Raw genomic sequence first — 6,000 nt, 5'->3', positions numbered from 1 at the left:
CTTGTAGTTCTACACCAAGTTACAAACACCACTGATAAAATTTTAACACAAGCGAATATCAACCTTATTGTTTAAAGGATAAGGTGCAAGAAAGTGGTGATTTTTGTTTCTTGAAGTGTAAATTTAAGTTTGTTGGTAATCTGACATCCAAACTTCGGGCCAATGACAATTTGTTAAATGTCTTATAAAGTTTTTTTGTTTGATGGAATGTTTAAGTAGAGGAGATTTATTGACCACTTTCTTGAGGGCAGTGGAGCACAAATTCTTTTTATGCGATAGAAATTTTGAGACAGTGAAAAATTGTACTTATGGGATTTTTTATACTGATTATAATTTCAACTGGTGAAAATGCGACATAGTCCATTGAAAAGGTTTATTAAGGGTTGCAATTTTCAGAGGACGATTTCTTTTACGAAATTATGTACTGTGAAAAATGCAAGCCAAGCCTCAAAAAACGAAATATTTCAATGGAGTAACATAGTTTAATGTCATTAGATAATAATGTGTTCTGGAAGTAATTCAACGTCAGTATGCTCTCAGTTTGTAATGTGAACTGACTTTTCATAAAGTTGTGAATTTCATACTAAATGTTATACATGCGACAGTGTGTCTATTTTACTTTAATGTCTAAAGCGCTGAATCGATTTTGATATAATTTTGAATTGAGGTAGTTTTGCGGCCGAAGGTCAGAAAAGGCTATTTTTTAAAAGTCACAAAATTGGCGCTGCGCTGGACAATATTATTTAATTTGAACCGGTAATGTCCACAGTCACTTTCACTTCTCATGCACTAAACTATCCCTACATATAATATTTACATCTAAATTTCAAACTAAGTTGCAACTCGAATATCTAACTTGGTAGACGTAATTACGTGATAGTAACTAACTTAGTGGTACTTGTATGTTCTAAATGTATTACTGGGTCTGTGTAGATGCAGATATTGAGCTCTGCATATTTTATGCGAGGTCCCAGGTTCAAAGTTCTTAGAATTATTTTGTATAGCATTAAGTTTAGACTACTTATCTGGTTTAAGAGGTTACGCATAATATGTAGCCAGATCATAAAAATAGGTTTCGATGGTCTCCATGGCGCAGTGGATAAAGTGGTTGCCAAGCCCGTGTTTTGATGGGTCGTTGGGTCGTGGGTGTGATTCCCACACGGAACAAATATTTGTACGATCCATAAATAGTTGTAATTACGTGATAGTAACTAACTTAGTGGTACTTGTATGTTCTAAATGTATTACTGAGTCTGTGTAGATGCAGATATTGAGCTCTGCATATTTTATGCGAGTTCCCAGGTTCAAAGTTCTTAGAATTATTTGTATTGGTATTTTGTATAGCATTTAATTTAGACTACCCATATGGTTTGAGTGGTTTTTCGTAACTGCTCAGACCAGATCATAAAAAAGGGTTTCGACAGCCTCCGTGGCTAAAATGGTAGCCATATCACTACCAATGTGTCAATGGGTCGTGGGTTTGATTCCCACACGGAATAAATATTTGTAGGATCTTTAAATAGTTGTAATTACGTGGGATAGGAACTAACTTAGTGGTACTTGTATGTTCTAAATGTATTACTGAGTCTGTGTAGATGCAGATATTGAGCATATTTTATGCGAGGTCCCAGGTTCAATGTTCTTAGAATTATCTGTTTTGGTATTTTAAAAAGCATTTAGTTAAGACTACATTTCTAGTTTGAGTGGTTCCATATGCAGCACGCATAAATGCTAAGACCAGGTCAAACAAAAATGTTTCCTTTAAATATTAATAGGATTATAAAGGTTTATTCTGTGCGCAGTGGTTAAGGTGATCGCCACATCATTACCAGTGGGTCGATAGGTCGTGGGTCTGACTCCCACTGGGATCAAATTTTTGTACGGTCCATAGATAGTTTGTTTCGGGTAAAAGACATAAGTGCTCTTGTGTCGTGGGGACAAACATACAAACAACGGACGCAGAGTACAACCGGACCCGAAACTATTTGTGGATCGCATAAATATAAATTTTCCGCGTGGGAATCGAACCCACGACCTCCCGAGGCAATGGTAGCGACGTGGCGACCTAAACTACTGCGCCACGGAGGCAGTCAAATCTATGAATCTTAATTGCAACACAGTTCACTATCACTTCGTAACATAAAGACCTTATTAATTAAAACACACCTACCGAAACCCTTTACGGAAATAATCGTGGCATTAACTATTAATATTATGTAATTGTAACGGAGGAGAAATGAGCAGGCGTTATTAAGGAATTATTTATGAGCTCTTTAACATAATCACCGTTTAAGCGATTCAATGTGTTCCTCAAATTATTATGGGTTAAGTATTCGTTACTAGGAGATATTAAACGTTGTTGTGGCAGGTGTTTAATTTTAATACTAAAAACAGCTAACACTTTACCAGCGTGGTGGACTCAAGAGCTAATCCCTCCCCCTTCGTTTGGGAGGAGACCCTTGCCCTGTACTGGGACAGTAATGAGTTAAAAAAAAGAAAAAAACAGCTAAGAGTGTGGTGGGCTCAAGGCCTAACCCCTCTCTTGTTACGGGAGGAGACCCTTGTATTGTGGCAAAATACTTGCGGAGTTTTTCAATTGCCATTGGGCTTAGGTTTCGACCTACGTTACACTGCCAGTGACGTTTACATGTATAAGTCTAAGATCCCGCTATACATTGGCCTTCACTAATCTGGTTTACGGATGGAAGTTTTTTTTAATCGAATAAAATATGTCAGGAAATATGTTGCAAATGGGTTCGTGAAATGTTCTTTCCTAATCGTCCTTCACCTTTAAAAAACATCGTGATGTAGCCTTACATACATGCCTAAAATTTGTTTAATACATGAATTTATTGACGGCATGCAAAAAATTAAATACCCAACCCGTACTTGGAGAGTGTGGTGAACTCAATATCCTGTGTTAATTCAGTATTCAAATTCAATAAAATCCGTAAAATAGTTTTTTCGTGACAGACGTGATGACGTGAACAATCATACATACATCCATCTGATTCTATAATCTTCTGAGGTAGATATTATTGCAAAATATATTGTGTCGTTTATCCATAAGAGCGTCTTTCTCTGTGTGTCTCCGAAATTGATGATACGGGGCCAATTATAATAAAAAAATAATTATGCGAGTTCCACTTTTAATGTGAAAAGAATTAAACTCTTTATGAACGTTTAATAAAAGAAGCATTTAATCTGAAAAATAATTCAAGTGCTTCTTGAAAATGAAGGCTGTACGTCATTCTGAACATACGTATACGAATTTCAGTTTAATTTAATAAAATGCCCAATCGAATCTGTAGCTTTAAGTGAGACACAAAAAGAGCTTTTGTATCCAGTACGATTTTATTATTTATATTAAATTTGTTCAATAATGAAGTGAATTGGATATAAATTGTGTCCAAAATTCGTAATTCAATGAGCGATCGTGGCGTGCGAAAACGCGGTCACAGGCATGGGTAAGAGTATGTTAGAGAAAGGAGCGGGAATAGTACATTTTCTTTAGACCTTATGTATTTTTATTTGATATTGATACTTGCTTTATTGAAAAATACTACGTAAGATAGTTAACGTAAATACTTAAGATATTTTTTTTTGTTTTTGATTTTATGTTCCGTCGAGATTGCTAGTATACTTGGCGATGATTAAGTCCAGTTGTGTGTTTTAGGTTTGTAGACGTGTCAATATTCTATCGCTTCTAAAAGTTAAATAAGGAGCTAATCTTTATCAAAATGAGAGTTTTGAACAAATTTGAGTTAGTTAATGAATAACGATAAAAGCTCGCAAACAAGACTAAAGTGTTATACCTATTTCTTTAAAGTCAATTCTATTCTTAATTGGTAACAAACAAGAAATCATAAAGAAAATCGTGAAGCGTCTTACACTTTTCATCTTTACTTTCAAATTACATTTTGAACACAATTTCATTGTCTTTCTACTAAGAAGGCAGACTTTTCTCGGAAAAAAAGCTTATTACTTTAGTAAATAGAGCTTCTTATTTTCGTACAATCTAGGTACAGCTAAGTAATATTACCAAACTATATTCGTTACATGACACTTCAACAAACTTTGAACAAGCCTATAGAATATCAATGCAAAGCCTAGCAGATGGAATCACGTACACAAAAAGGAAAATAGGAGTCATTTTTAATGAGTTCCATCAAAGGTACCGCTAGAAACAGTTACAGAGTGAAAACAAATTGCCACCTACATTACTTCTCTCAAACTCCGAACTTTGCGGTTAACTCCCGAAATAGTTTCCCAAAGGAAAATGGACTAGCCTCGTCTCTTAACACAAAAGACCTACCCTAACTTTGAAACTCGGAACATCATTTGCAGTTCCGACCACAGTCGCGCGTCAGTAGCGCTCTAACCACGGAAGGGAGAGAACGTTTCGCGCTCTCCTCGCGGCGGGAAAATTGTGACAGTTCTTTTTTCGAACGTTCGAAATACTTTTTTTTTCGCTGTGATTTTTTCCAATTTGAACATTTGTGTTTTCGGCTAATGTTTACATCTCCGGGCTACTTTGTTAGGTAAGTATTTTGCAGTTATAAGGGCTCGTAATTTAAGTTTGAGAACACCAATCTAAGTTTGCTGACGGCTTCCGTACTTAGTTTGTTGACAACTTTTATCTGCCTGCGAATTAATTATTTACTTATTCGTCGGTTTGACAAAGATCTAAAGTTTCAATTAGTGCGTGTCAAAGCGCCGAAGTGTAATTTTGCTGAAACGTGTTGTAATTAAAAGTTCAAATTAAACACGTGTATTGTAGAAAGGATACAATAAATTAAATTAAGATGTAATTACATGTTTAGCCTAACAATATTCTGAGACCTTTCACGTATATTGTGTACGAAACAAAGCACAATTTTCGGAGACAATTTCAACTTTGTCTTTTCACATGTTTTAGTAATTTTACCTACGTATATTAGAACTCTAGAAATTGAGTACACATTTCGTTTATCAGGAAGCTATTAAAATTATCGCTTTATCTGAAAAGGACAATGAAAATATCGATTTCTATAATAAACCTATGATCTACAAGAAAAATAATAAACCCACATGAATTAATCACGATCCAAACTTTGAAAAACATCAACCGATATTGGTTTCAAAAAATCTTAATACAAAACTTTTTCGTTTAGTTTTTCATAAGTCCTTGTAACTATAGAAGAGAAAACTTTTGTCCAACAAGTTCGTGTAATAATTCTAGACTTGTTGTTAATCATAACTTAAGTACTTATTTTGTAAAACATTCTTGTTATTCGAAGCGGTTTCGAAGCAACGAGCAAAGTTTACTTCGAAATACTATGAAATATGGATGTAAGATATTTATGTCTTGCAGTTTTTTATACTCATTTGTGCAAACATACTTTTTCATTTAGTTTATTTAGTATAAAATAATAGATAATATAGATATAGATCTGTTTTGTAATACATATATTTTATGCACATAGGTACATCGCTGTTTTTATATAAGGTAGGCAGTTAAAATTACGGACTATGCATTTTATTATAAAAAGCTATGTTTTTTCTTTTTAGAAGAAAATTTCTGTGTCAAAAGAATAACTTTGTGTCGCGGAAACTTACAAACATACAAAACAACGGTTACAAAATACAACCAGGACCGAGACAACATTTTATAAATTTTTCATTCACATATCATGTGAAAATCACAAATATTTGTCTTTTGTGGGACTCAAACCCCCATAATTAAATACATGGTGACCACCACCACCACACAACTGTTTCAAATTGCAGTAGTATCATCTTGGTTTCACTCTACTCTGGACACTCAATACCGTGGTATGTCAAACTAAAGGCCTGTTCGTGTATTATCCGGTATCAACTACCTGCGTACACCGTACAGTGTAGGTTTACACGAGTATTTTGTCTGAAACCCTGTTGGGTACGGCACGATATTTATACCGAATACCGAATACCGATGCCGTACATTTGGGGTATTTTGGTATTATTCGTTTCCCAGAGAGA

General features: G+C 34.7%; 1 protein-coding gene across 1 annotated transcript in view; it reads left to right on the top strand.

The window, feature by feature from the left end:
• Positions 1-4,395: 4,395 nt before the first annotated feature.
• LOC142983096 (cell adhesion molecule Dscam2-like) overlaps positions 4,396-6,000 on the top strand; it is a 153,873-nt gene continuing 152,268 nt past the window's right edge. Inside the window, exon 1 of the mRNA XM_076129927.1 lies at positions 4,396-4,541. The gene's annotated coding sequence lies outside the window, so the exon portion shown is untranslated. The remainder of the gene's footprint in view (positions 4,542-6,000) is intronic.

Source organism: Anticarsia gemmatalis, chromosome 23 (genome assembly GCF_050436995.1).
Source record: "Anticarsia gemmatalis isolate Benzon Research Colony breed Stoneville strain chromosome 23, ilAntGemm2 primary, whole genome shotgun sequence".
NCBI classification, from domain to species: domain Eukaryota; kingdom Metazoa; phylum Arthropoda; class Insecta; order Lepidoptera; family Erebidae; genus Anticarsia; species Anticarsia gemmatalis.
Note: the sequence above shows the minus strand (reverse complement) of the source record. Positions and strands in the feature narration are given on the sequence as shown.